The following is a 14341-nucleotide window of genomic DNA, read 5'->3' as shown; positions in this document are numbered from 1 at the left end:
TCGGGTTCTTAGAAGCAGGCAGTCGTGGTCAGGTGGAGCCTCTGGATTCCCTCTGCAGGCATCGCTGGGGGGCTCAGGGGGGTCAACTCTGGCTACTCACAGGGTTGCAGTCACCGGGGAGTCCTCCCTGTAGTGTTGTTTCTCCGCAGGTCGAGCCAGGGGCGTCGGGTGCAGAGTGCAAAGTCTCACGCTTCCGGCGGGAAACGTGTTGTCTTTAAAAGTTGCTTCTTTGTTGCAAAGATGTTTCTTCTTTGGAGCAGAGCCGCTGTCCTCGGGAGTTCTTGGTCCTTTTAGATGCAGGGTAGTCCTCTGAGGCTTCAGAGGTCGCTGGACCCTGTGGAACGCGTCGCTGTTGCAGTTTTTCTTGAAGTGGGGATACAGGCCGGTAGAGCTGGGGCCAAAGCAGTTAGTGTCTCCGTCTTCTCTGCAGAGCTTTCAGGTCAGCAGTCCTTCTTCGTCTTAGGTTGCAGGAATCTATCTTGCTAGGTTCTGGGAGCCCCTAAATACTCAATTTAGGGGTATGTTTAGGTCTGGGGGGGTTAGTAGCCAATGGCTACTAGCCCTGAGGGTGACTACACCCTCTTTGTGCCTCCTCCCTGAGGGGAGGGGGGCACATCTCTAATCCTATTGGGGGAATCCTCCATCTGCAAGATGGAGGACTTCTAAAAGTCAGAGTCACCTCAGCTCAGGGCACCTTAGGGGCTGTCCTGACTGGCCAGTGACTCCTCCTTGTTTTTCTCATTATCTCCTCCGGCCTTGCCGCCAAAAGTGCGGCCGTGGCCGGAGGGGGCGGGCATCTCCACTAGCTGGAGTGCCCTGGGGAGCTGTAACAAAGGGGGTGAGCCTTTGAGGATCACCACCAGGTGTTACAGTTCCTGCAGGGTGAGGTGAGAAGCACCTCCACCCAGTACAGGCTTTGTTATTAGCCACAGAGTGACAAAGGCACTCTCCCCATGTGGCCAGCAACATGTCTGGTGTGTGGCAGGCTGGCAAAACTAGTCAGCCCACACTGGAAGTCGGGTATGTTTTCAGGGGGCATCTCTAAGATGCCCTCTGGGGTGTATTTCACAATAAAATGTACACTGGCATCAGTGTGCATTTATTGTGCTGAGAAGTTTGATACCAAACTTCCCAGTTTTCAGTGTAACCATTATGGTGCTGTGGAGTTCGTGTTTGACAGACTCCCAGACCATATACTCTTATGGCTACCCTGCACTTACAATGTCTAAGGTTTTGCTTACACACTGTAGGGGCATAGTGCTCATGTACCTATGCCCTCACCTATGGTATAGTGCACCCTGCCTTAGGGCTGTAAGGCCTGCTAGAGGGGTGACTTATCTATGCCATAGGCAGTGTGAGGTTGGCATGACAACCTGAGGGGAGTGCCATGTCGACTTAGTCATTTTCTCCCCACCAGAACAGCTGGCAAGCAGTGTGTCTGTGCTTAGTGAGGGGTCCCCAGGGTGGCATAAGACATGCTTCAGCCCTTAGAGACCTTCCCTGGCACCAGGGCCCTTGGTACCAGGGGTACCAATTACAAGGGACTTACCTGGATGCCAGGATGTGCCAATTGTGGAAACAAAGGTACAGGTTAGGGAAAGAACACTGGTGCTGGGGCCTGGTTAGCAGGCCTCAGCACACTTTCAAATCATAACTTGGCATCAGCAAAGGCAAAACGTCAGGGGGTAACCATGCCACGGAGGCATTTCCTTACAGGATGTACTAGACAGATGTTTATGGTACAGCAGGAAACGGTTTGACTTTGGGAGGGACGCCTTGTGAATTTGGCCAACTCCCAATGTGTTTCTTTCAAAGCTTACCTAAACTAGCCAGCATTTTTGAATACTTCTCAATGGGAGGGGTTTTCCAGAAAAACTCCTTCTCCAGTTCTTTAAAATATAAAAGTTGGACCCTGATCGTCAGTGGCAGATTCAGGGACCTCAATCAGGATTCAGACGTTGAATGCCTGATATAGATTTCCCGTGAGGGCGGAGATCTCTCTTTCTCGTAGTCAAACAGGGTCATCGGCTTGCTGGCATGAGAAAGATAAGGCACCTGACAGGCCCTACGGTGATGCATTTTTATTAATTATTGGCTTCGCATTGTGTACGAATATATATACATATATCAATATCTGTGTTTGAATTCTTGCTTGTATATATTTGCTGTTTATAGGTTGAAGATTCTTTATATATGGCCTTACTTCATTGTTGCACATTTTAAAAGTACACTTTTTGCTATTCAAGCCTTCCTTCACGAACCTTGGGAAAAGCTATAATAAATGTCTTCTTTAGATTAAGAAGTGCATTCCACAGAATCTTTTTGACTCCGTTCAGTGTGTATATTTTGCCTGAGTCAAAAGTAAAGAAAAACAATCCCCTACAACATTACCCTAGAACAGTGGTCTCCAAACCTTTTAATGCTGCGCCCCCTAGTTGAAAAATAAAAATGATTGGGCCCACCTCAGAATTTTTCACAATTATTTTATAAAGATGGCAATGTTTAATTATGTCTAGAACTATTTAAGCATTGCAGTTAAGTACTGTTACCTGTTTAAAAATGCAGTAACATTCCTCTGCTTAAAACAAAGCCCTGTTACCTATATAATGCTTCTTTTGTCCAGAGCCTTTCTCCCCCCCCCCCCCCCCCCCGGGATCACTTGAGACCTACCTAGGGGAGCCCACAGAATTTATAATTGACCTGATGAATGTGACTCTCTCTTGTAATTATTTTGCATTTGATGGTCAGTTTTATGTTCAGATTAAAAGGACATCTACAAGGGCTTCTTAGGCTCCTACTTTGCCATTTTGTTTGTTAATTACTTTAAGAAATACATCTATGATTCTAGTACTAATTCCTTCTTTTCAAACATTCATCTTTGGAAAGGACAGACTATACTTTCTTTATTTGCTTTGGTGACCAAACATTGCTTGTCAAATGTTTACAATGGTTCAATTCTCTGTCTACTGACCTTAGATTCAAATCAGACTTCAGCAAAAATTCTATTGAACTGGTGGACCTTACTATCTTTGTGTGTGAATGTACTCTAGCAACTGGGTTGCACCCCAAACGGACTGATCAAAATACACTGCTAGAATGCACTAGCCATCATCCTAAAGGCCTCAAAGATGGCCTTCCATTTGGCCAATTTCTTTGCATTCGCAGAAATTGTAAATTCAAGACTGATTATTTCAGGGAAGCGGATGTCCTAGCAAAGAAGCTTGAGGCACAGGGTTACCCTATCAGGTTGATAAAGCGTTCTCAGAAACGCACTTGGGCCCATATTTATACTTTTTTAGCGCTGCATTTGCGCCATTTTTTGACGCAAAAGCGGTGCAAACTTGCAAAATACAGTTGTATTTTGTAAGTTTGCGCCATTTTTGCATCAAAAAGCGGCACTAAAAAAGTATAAATATGGGCCTTGGTGTTACCATAGGGCAGTGGTTCCCAACCTGTGGTCTGAGTACCAATGGGGGTCCGCGAAGCCTCCTCAGGGGGTCCGCGACTACTTAGAAAATTAAATAATATTAACTGATTAGCTCCCAAGCTTTCAGCAATGACTCATGGGGGGGGTCCCCGGATTCCAATAATGATTCAGTGGGGGTCCCCGGGATCCAGTAATGATAAAGTGGGGGTCCACAGAAGTCAAAAGGTTGGAAACCACTGCCATAGGGAATTTATATTAACTCCAAAAGCTAAAAAGAATATAGATGTGTTATCACTTTTTTGTACACAGAGCAATGCTATTGTTAAAACTGTAAAAACATATTGTCCACTGATTACATCTATAGACATTTCCAATGAACCACCAATATTTTCCTTCCATAAAGGTAAAAACCTCAGGGATCACTTGGTACACATGGACGTCCCTAAGGCTTCGTCTGATGTGGCCTCATTGTGTGGCCATAGTAAAGTTGCTGGCCAGTTCAAATGTGGTAACTGTGTGATTCTACAAGCAACACCAAACTATTTCTTCATGGTGCTGTCATGTATATCCTGAAAGATCATACTAATTCTGATTCACAGAATGTTGTGTATGCTATCTGGTATCCGTGTAATCGGATCTATGTTGGACAAACCACGCAGAACATGAAATCACAACTATTTCAACATAAGAGCAGAATCCTTTGCAAGTCATCTCAGCACCGTTAGTCTTCCATTTGCTTGAATATAATCACTCTGCCAATTATATCAAGTGGCATATTACTGAACAAATCAAAAGGCCTCCACGTGTGGGCGACACCCAGGTCATCATCAGTCATGTTGAATGCCACTGGATTTTAAGATGTGATAGCATTACACATGGGCTTAATACCACAAAGGAATGCAACTCAGTAACATTGCTCTGATCTGTTATAATGGCTGCATCCTGATATGTATCTGTTTTTTCTGAGTGAGATTTGTTGCCCTTCTAGTGGACCTAACTATTTTAATGTTTTATCGGTTCACTCCTACACATGGACTCTGTGAATGTGTCTATCAGGTGTATATTGAGGTACAACTACTATATGAGAGATCTATATTCCTTGATGATGCTCATTCTCTCTACAATAATTTAGGCTTATCTTAGAATGTTTTGTTGTCTTCCTTATATGTGTTTATGATGTTTTTTGTCTCTACAATGATTGAGGCTATTCTTTAAAGGATATGTAGATTTCTTTGTAAATGTTAATATGATTGGGTCTTATTTTGTAATCTTCATAATATGTTTGGTCAAAATGGCAGTTTAAAACTCACCACACAGACACTGCATTAGCAGGTCTGAGACATGTTTACAGGGCTACTTATGTAGGTGGTGCTGCAGGCCCACTAGTAGCATTTGATTTACAGGCCAGGAGCACACATAGTGCACTTTACTAGGAACTTACTAGTAAATCATATATGCCAGTCATGGATAAACCAGTCACCAATACAAGTTAGACAGGGAGCACTTGCACTTTAGCACTCATCAGCAGTGGTAAAGTGCCCAGAGTCCTAAATCCAGCAAAAAGAAAATGCAGCACACAGTCAAAAACAGGAGGTCAGAGGCAAAGGGTTTTGGGATAATCCTGCAAAAAGGGCCATTTCCAACAGTTACCTTATTGACAAGGGCCAATTTGTGACCAACAATGACACTTTATGGGTATTATAGGGATCGTGTGGAGCCCCGACTACAGAGAATTCATCAAATCCCTAATGTTGCAATTGTTGCTGGAACATGGTACAGGGAAGTGAGCTATTATCTTAATTTACAGGGTAAATGTGCCCTCTTGTTCGGGGAGGAGCTTACGGTCCCTTGTACTGAAGCAGGTCCGAAGGGTTTCCAGGAACCCACAATGAAAATATATACAGTTCCACTGCCTATACCAGACATATCTTACTCCTGTGTGACTACACTGCATCTTCCCAGGGGTGGCCCGCGGTATATATGTCCAGACGCAGACTTCTACGGTATGGTGTGGGCGTGCCGGGAAATTGGCCGATATTGGACAGAAACAGTGACACTAGTGGACATTGTTGGATGCCCCTCCAATTAGACCCCTTACACCGTATGCTCAGAGTGACGCCCCGTAAATGCAAGAAAAAATACGATAAAGGTTCGCAGATCTGGTGAACATCCAGTTAAAATGCTGTATAGTGACAGTGTGAAAATCTGATGCAGCCTCTCCCCCCATTGTCCCTGTGCCTTAGAGACCTTTTCAAATGGGCAATCGCCGAGACCACTGTCAGGCGCTCATTTGTGCTACAGAAGGACGTGACATCTCAATGCCTGGGACACGTACCTGAATAATCTGGTGGCAAAGACAGACTTTGAGGCCCTGCACTCATCGACCTACATACCCTTGTGCAGCCAGTAGTGGCGAGTGGTGCACTGATACAGGGTGGGTGAACAACATGTATGACCATGGGCTCGACACTGGGGGCTTGCTTCCTACCCCTCAACATGGTGATCACTATTCCATCTTATCCTAAATTATCCTCAACCACTACAAAGGTCCACTGGGGCCTCCCCACACTACTCCGACCAACACTGTGACATATTGAAAGACTGAACTCCCATTCTGAGGGACAATAGATAGATTTCTCACAACTGATAGTATGGGTTATGCCCCGTTAGGGTGATGGTGAATTGTTACTATTTGTTAAATATAGCTGAAGTAGCTTCCAAGTGAGAGTCACCTTGGCTTACTTATCCTGATGTCTCACCAACTACGTAGGCTCTGGGTGGTGGAAAAGATGATTGCACACACCAGGAGAACCCAAGATATAGGGGAACACATGGTTGACACACAATGTGTAATGGGTAAAAGTATGCTGTATACCATAATATTGTGAAGACAAACCATACTTTCCCTTGAATGTGCTGACTGGTTGAAAACTCAATAAAGAACCACTATGTAAAAAAAAACAAGAAATCCATATAATCTTGGTGACAATGGTTTAGCAAATCTTCCATGAAGGAGGATTTCAGGTTGAAAACTCAATAAAGAACTACTATGTCAAAAAAAATGAAGAGTCTGGCATTGGCCGTGGATCTGTTGATGGTGTTGCTGGGATACATCAAACAGGTCCCAAAGAGTGAGTGGAAATTTGTGGAGCTGGCACTGCTGATGGGCAAAGGAAGAGTAGCCAGGCAGTGGGGTAGAGGCAGGCTGTCCACAACAGCAAACTGGATAACAGACATGCTCACATGCCGCACTCACGCTGAAACATACAGCGAAGTACTACCTACAGCAACCCGGCCGAAAGATATATAGGGTCCCCTGAGAACAGACCTAGCAAATGCTACAGCAAGCCCGGAAGGTGATACATCAATGTCTAAAGAACCCAGGGCTTAGCCATGATGAACACGTTATCTGCTGGGCACGACCCACACTTAAGATAACATCCCAGTCGATGTGCGAGAACATGGCAATAATGCAGTATGTTTTTTCTGTCTGATCACTATATGACAATACGTACTTTGCTGCGTATGCTACATAACACAGTTCTGTACTGCTGCCACTCTACGACGGCTATGTAATAATTAAAGTTAAAAAAAGGATAACAGCCACGTAAGGTTGAGGTGTCTCCAGAGGCATAAATAATTGTGTCACTCCTCTGGCTAATGTATCCTGAAAAGCGATGATTTCAACAATTGGTGAAATTCGGGTTTGTGAATGAGCCCGCGAATTGGAGAAATATAAGTAGAAGATGGTCTACTCCTCTGTAGCTCTTGCAACTTGTGTGGAGATGGAGGCTTCCACTTTCTAATGGGGGATGCCTTGGATGCTCTGCTGGGAGGCAAAAGATTAAGTGGTGTTAGAGGAGTCTCCACTGAATCCTCGGAAGGTATAATCAGAGTGATAAGACGATATGGTGATGAGTCGAATCTGGAGATGAAGTCTGATGCTATCTTTTTGGAGGGGTATGTGTTGATTTTCTCTATGTCTTATTCTGGATTTATTTTGTTCATCTCGAGAAGATTGAACAGTTTGGGACCCTGAAGAATATTTTGTTTCTACTGTGGACCAAGCTTTTGAGACTTGAAGTAGAGATATAGGTCTCTGTTTTTGGATGTAAGTGGTGAAGTTGCCATTGGCAAATGAAGCCTCTTCGACATCGATGTGACTGACAGCATAGTATGCATCCTCAGCATTGCTAAGTTTGTGACAGTGATCCCTATTTTCTCAATGTCGACGGTTATGAATGATGTCTTCAATGTTTCAGTATAGGCTGAACTGACAATCATTCACATCCTTCCCTTGACAGCGAACAGGCTGGCGCAGATGGCTTCGACTTTGACCACGATCTCAAAATGATCCTACTGTGATGTCGAGAGTGATAGTCTTTTCTCACTTGCTCCTACTCTAAAGTTTTTCAGACGATGGATGGGAAAAGGAAGATGATTCAGAGACAGATCTGTCCTTTTATTGTTTTCCTCTTCTGCCCTCATGAATTCCATCGTGCCTTTAAGGAGAAGGCCTTATCTGTCTTAATGTCTGTTTGGACATTTTCATGCACATGTCGCAGTCAGTGACAAAGTGGGAAAGAGGCAAACATACCACACAGACTTTGTGGGCATCGGTTATAACTTTCTTTCTTCTGCAAGAAGGGCAGTTGGAGAAAAATGATGGAATTCTGACTAGAAGTTTAGTCAGAAAAAGCTTTAAAAATTGTCCTCTCGACAGAGAATGGTAAAAATACTGAGTGAAAACACCAGAATTATTTTTTATGAAGAAAAATGTGATATTTTGAGGTAAAATACTAAGCAATCTTCCTGGGATCCTTCTCTCACAAGCTGGAGAAAAGAACTGGGTGAGAGAGCCAACTAACTACCAGTACAAGGCATTCTGGATAAGGGTGCCTCTCAGGTTCTGTCTTTTTTAAATGAAGACTAACAGGTTGCATTTTTACAATCATGTTCTTCGATTTAAACCATAATTGTACTTTGTTTTCTATTGTGATGCTGCAATATAGTGTTATGAAAACAGTTAGAATGTTTTAACTTATTATACATTCATGACAATTTTAGTGCACTTTCAAACTATACCATGTTATGTTTTCATTTCTACAACCACCAACAAAATTTTGTAAGGAATTTATAATTACTGAGATTTATTTAAGATGCAGGAATGATATGTTTTACGGAAGACCCTACACAGCTGCGGAATGGCTGATGATTCCAAGTACACTTCTTCCACCAGAATAAACTTCCTTGAACACAACTCTTTGCACACAATACAGTAAAATCACACTGCATGGGGGGTACGGCAAAGAAAAAGACACCACTGACACATATTAATAGGAGGCTGGTTAGAGAATAGGAGGCTGGTTAGAGAAAAGATATTGATTTGCAGAAACTATATCCTCGGTCGCACTCTTTAACAAGGTTAAGACACTAAAATTAAAACTAATATACAGTTGGCTTTCCTGTTCCTTAAATGAATCAACTAAAACATTTTGGCCCTCATTACAACCCTGGAGGTCAGTGTTGAAGCGGTGGTAACACCGCCAACAGGCCGGCGGTAAAAAAAATGGAATCATGACCACAGCGGAAACCGCCAACACATACAGCCACTTTAACACTCCGACCGCCATGAAATACCACAGCAGTAATAGCCAACAGTCAGGCGGAAGACAATGTACCGCCCACAACATTACAACCCGCCCATCCACCAGCTTTTCCGGGGAAGTACCAACGCCATCAAAAGCACGGCGGAAACAGTGTTCTGAAGGGAAACAACTCACCTCTCAACACTCAAGGAAGAACCAGGATGCCATGGAGCCCGAGCTGCAGGTGTTCCCCATGCTGGTGTCACGTCTCATACACCAGGAGCACCAACGCCGGCAACGACGACCACAGTGAGTACTGCACCTAGCACACAAGGGAGGGGAGGAGGAAAAAGAGAGTGACACACACATGCAACACACAACACCCCCACCCCCACTCTCACCCCCAACACCATACACACAAACACATGCAACCACATTACATATACACCCCGTAACCCTCAGGAATAACACAAGGACAAAAGGAATGGCGTCAAATGAATGTTATATTAGAAATACTTAGAAATACGTTCATAAATCAAAAACAGTATTTACAATATATACAAAATGCGGGACAATGCCCACTCAAAAATGTCCATGGCCCACTGGGCCAAAACACATAGGCCAAGGCCACACTTGACTCCTGCCTCAATACGGAGAGAACACTGCAGGGGCATCAGGTCAAAAACACACAGGCACCTTAGGGGGACGTGGAATGGGGGGCACCTCAGCCGGAAGATGGTACAACGCCACTGCTCCTGGAGGGGGCTCCATGCCCACTGCTTGGTCCTGGGGAGTGCAAGGCCACAGTCTCTCAAGTGGGTTGTTTTCCCACTGCTTGGTCCTGGGGAGTGCAAAGCCACAGTCTCTCTAGAGGATGGCTTCTTCCACTGGTTCTGGAGGGGGCTTTGTGCCCAGTGTGCTTCATCCTGGCAAGGATGGGGTGAGTGGATGCCTTCTTCCACTGGTTCTGGAGGGGGCTTTGTGCCCAGTGTTCTTCATCCTGCCAAGGATGGGGTGAGTGGATGCCTTCTTCCACTGGTTCTGGAGGGGGCTTAGTGCCCTGTGATGCAGATGTTTTGGAGTGCAAGGTCACAGTCTCTCACTTGGGTGTCACAATGATAGCTTTTGCAGGGGCCAGGATGCACTGCAGCCCATGTAGTCACCACTACACAGTGATCTCCGGCGGTGACGGCTGCTCATTAAATCGCAGTTGCACTGCAGGTGGCGGTGCTGGTTGTTGTGGTGGTAACCTCCAGGCCCTCACTTGCAGCCTCGGACGGCTGCCCACTTGGGCTGCTGCTACTTGCGGCGGTGCAGGTTGCGGTGCTGGCGGTTGTGGTGGTAGCCTCCAGGCCTTCACCTGCAGCCTCGGACGGCTGAAGTGCCCTCGCTGGTATTCTGTGCCCCTTCCTGCCCTTGACAGATGGTAGTGCCTCCTTGCTTCTGCCAGCTGGAGCCTTTGACTTGGCCTTGCTGGCTGGTTGTGCCTCCTTCTCCTTGCTGGATGCTGTCCCCTTCTGGACCTTGCCAGGTGGCGGAACCTTCTTGGCCTTGGCAGGTGTTGGTGGCACACTGGCTGGGCTTACGGGTGCCTCCTTGGAGCCTCTCACAGCTGCAGAAACCACAGAGGACGTGGACTTGGTGGCTGAGGTGCTGGGCTGGGTTCTGGCCACCCTGGCCCTAGGTGAAGGACGGGGGGGGGGAGGTAGGGAAGAGGTCAATGGTGGCGAGGAAAAACTTCTTAGGGACATTGGGGCGGGAAGAGGGTGAAGGTTTGGGAGTGGAGGAAGAGGGAGTGCTTGTAGGATGTGTCAGTCTGCTATGTTTGGGTGCAGGTGCATGAGCTGGATGCTATTGTGAGGTGGATGGCTGTTGGGTGGGTGTGTGCTTGTGTTTGTGTACTTTGGGAGGAGGGGTCACAGACACAGTGGCAGATGACACAGGGGACGCGTACATGGATGTGGGGGTGGTGACTGCCAGTGAGGGGCGTGTAGTGATAGGCGTGCTGGTGATGGAGGTAGTGGATGAGGATGTAGTGCATGCAGGTGTGAGTGGAGACGCTACTGGGAGGGAGGTGGACGAGGAGGAGGAGAGGGACACAGTGGAGGCAGTGGATGTTGATGTGTCTGCATGGGGATGGTGCTTGTGTGAGTGCATGTGAGATGAAGTGTGGTGCTTGTGTTTGCCTGAGCCACTTCTGTGTTTTTGATTTGGGTGAATGCTGGTCTGAAGGTGTGCTTGGGATAGGTCGGGGCTGAGGGGATTGGGACTGGGTAGAGGAAGTTGGAGGGAGGAGGCTGGAGACAGGGACAATGGCCGCCATCAGTGCAGAGGCCAGAGTCTGAAATGCTCTCTGTTGGGCCACCACACCAGTGTGAATGCCCTCCAGGTATGCATTTGTTTGTTGCAAATGCCTTTCGACACCCTGGATGGCATTCAGTATGGTTGACTGCCCAACAGTGAGGGATCTCAGGAGGTCAATAGCCTCCTCACTGAGGGCAGCAGGGCTGACTGGGGCAGGGCCTGAGGTGCCTGGGGTGAAGGAGAAGCCCACCCTCCTGGGTGAGCGGGCACGGGAAACACGCTGAGGGGCTGTTGGGAAGGAGGTGCTGGTACGGGGGGTGGCGGCTGTACCTGTTGTTGGGGTGGGCACAGGGGTGTCCGCCACCGCAAGGGAGCTTCATCGGAGGAGGAGTCGCTGTCCGTAGTGTCCCCTCCTGTCTCCGTCGTAGTGCTCCCCTAGCCCTCCATCCCACTAGTGCCCTCACAGTCAGTGGATTGAGCCTCCAGGCCCATGTGGAATGCAGCTCCCTCCGTTGCCGGTGCCTCTGCTCCTCTGCCAGATAATGCTACTGCACACAAGGACAGGGTGACAAAACAAGAAGGGGAGGAGAGACAGAGGATACACTTGGTCAATGCCAGCAACAACACTACCGTTGGCATACAAAACACACAGGGATCAGCCCTATGCACTAGGTCATGCACTACCAGTTACAAAGCTAGTCACCAGCTCATGGGGTACATTGACTAACGCCATTAGTTGCACACCTGAAACCAACAGGACCCTGCCCAGTAGTAGATGCCCACTAACACTATTGGGGTTGGAGTGCTTCAGAGCCTGGCCAACAAGGGACCTACCCTGCCAGTTCGCCCTGGCCTACGGGCACCCACAGCCCACATCCCTCACCCAGGTAAAACCTTAACGCACGCAAAGACATGATTCTGAATCTGTACTCACCCCCTTGTGGCTGCTGTAATGCCTTCAATCGTCCATCCAACTCCAGATAGGCCACCGCCAGGATGCGGTACATCAGGGTGGTCAGGATACGACGGGCACCCCTTCCTCGTTGGGAGGCCAGCTCCAGCTGGGCCTCTGCCGTCTTCCTTGCCCAGTGGCGTAGGGCCTCCCACCGTTTGCGGCAGTGGGTGCTCCGCCTGTCAAAGACCCCCAGGGTCCGCACCTCCTTGGCGATGGCACGCCAAATACCCTTTTTCTGATGGGCTATGACCTGCAGGAAAATATTAATAGAAAAAAGGGATTAGTCTTACTGTCCGGACTGTTATACTCATGACCCCCAATATCCCTCTCATCCCCTGATGCACAGACATTGACCACCAGACATGCAGCACTCTGTCCAGGACCCCTCAGCGACCCCCTACACGAGGCTTACACACACACAGCAATCCATATATTCATGGCCCAAGCATCATGCTCATAGTGTACACTCCTGTTTGTCTGGAGAACCATAGAGTAAAGTGTACTGGCAGGACCCCATCCACCAGTCTCTCCAACTCCTCTGAAGTGAAGGCGGGGGCCCTTTCCCCAGACACTCGAGCCATTGTCGCTTCCACACACAGGTCACAGCAGCACTTGCAGTGTAGGTCCTCTCCTGTTGAAGGTCAGGTAGCAAGTGAGTGAACGGATAGAAAATGGCGGTCATGTCCGCGGCGGTGCATACCGTCACCACCGGCGTACATCGCCATTGGCTCCTGGAACCCATAGGGCGCAATGATAACCAATGCAAAGCTGCACGCCAGTTGTCGACCGCCAACGCAACGGCGCACAACGCTAGCAGAATTCCCTCATTTCCACTTGTCTCTCCTCATAGGGCAGGCAGCCGCCATTTCAGGGGGGCACAGGCCAAGGCACCTAACTGCATCACAGCAGACATTGGCACATCAACTGACTCTCAAATTCACATACTGTTTCTGTAAAGGAAAAATGCATTTTAAATTTCACATACATATAAATATGACCCTCTGCTCTCCGTTTTCCACCCTAGAGTTCAACAGCTGATGATGAATAGGAGATGGAGACATCCCCCTGTGTACAGACCCCTGGTAGACCTGGCGACAATGGAGGCCAGGCACATTATCCTTACCTACAGACTTGATAGGGCCACAATCCAAGAACTGTGTGCCCAATTGGAGCCAGACCTGATTTCAGCTATCCGCCAGCCCAAAGGTATCACCCCTCTAGTGCAGGTCCTGTCAGTCCTCCATTTCCTGGCAATTGGTTCCTTCTAAGCAACAGTGGCCATGGCATCAGGGATGTCTCAGACAATGTTCTCCAACGTGTTTGACCAGAGTGTTGTCTGCCCTGCTGAAACACATGCACAGCTACATCGTATTCCCCCAGGTGGAGGATTTGGCGACACTAAAGGCTCACTTTTATGCCCTGGGACATATCCCCAACATCATTGGTGCCATTGATGGTACAAATATAGCATTTGTCCCCCCCCGAGAAATGAACAAGTGTTCAGGAATAGAAAAAGCTTTCACTCTCTGAATGTGCAGATTGTGTGTCTGGCGGACCAGTACATCTCCCATGTGAATGCCAAGTATCCTGGCTCTGTGCATGATGACTTTATCTTGAGGAATAGCAGCATTCCATATGTGATGTCTCAACTCCAGAGGCACCGGGTGTGGCTAACAGGTGAGCCCATGGTCCCCACCCAGTTGATGTAGGTATATAAATTTGGCCCTAAGGGTGAGTGTGTGGCTAACAGGTATCCCTCGATATTTGCAGGTGACTCTGTATACCCAAACCTCTCATGGCTACTGACCCCAGAACGGAATGCCAGGACAAGGGCAGAGGAACGTTACAATGAGGCACATGGGCGAACAAGGAGGATAATTGTGAGAACCTTTGGCCTCCTGAAGGCCAGATTCCGGTGCCTCCATCTGACAGGTGGATCCCTATACTACTCACCCAAGAAGGTGTGCCAGATCATCGTTGCATGTTGCATGTTGCACAACATGGCCTTGAGACGCCAGGTGCCTTTTCTGCAGGAGGATGAAACTGGAGATGGTCTTGTGGAGCGGT

Source organism: Pleurodeles waltl, chromosome 6 (assembly GCF_031143425.1).
Source record: "Pleurodeles waltl isolate 20211129_DDA chromosome 6, aPleWal1.hap1.20221129, whole genome shotgun sequence".
NCBI lineage: Eukaryota > Metazoa > Chordata > Amphibia > Caudata > Salamandridae > Pleurodeles > Pleurodeles waltl.
Note: the sequence above shows the minus strand (reverse complement) of the source record.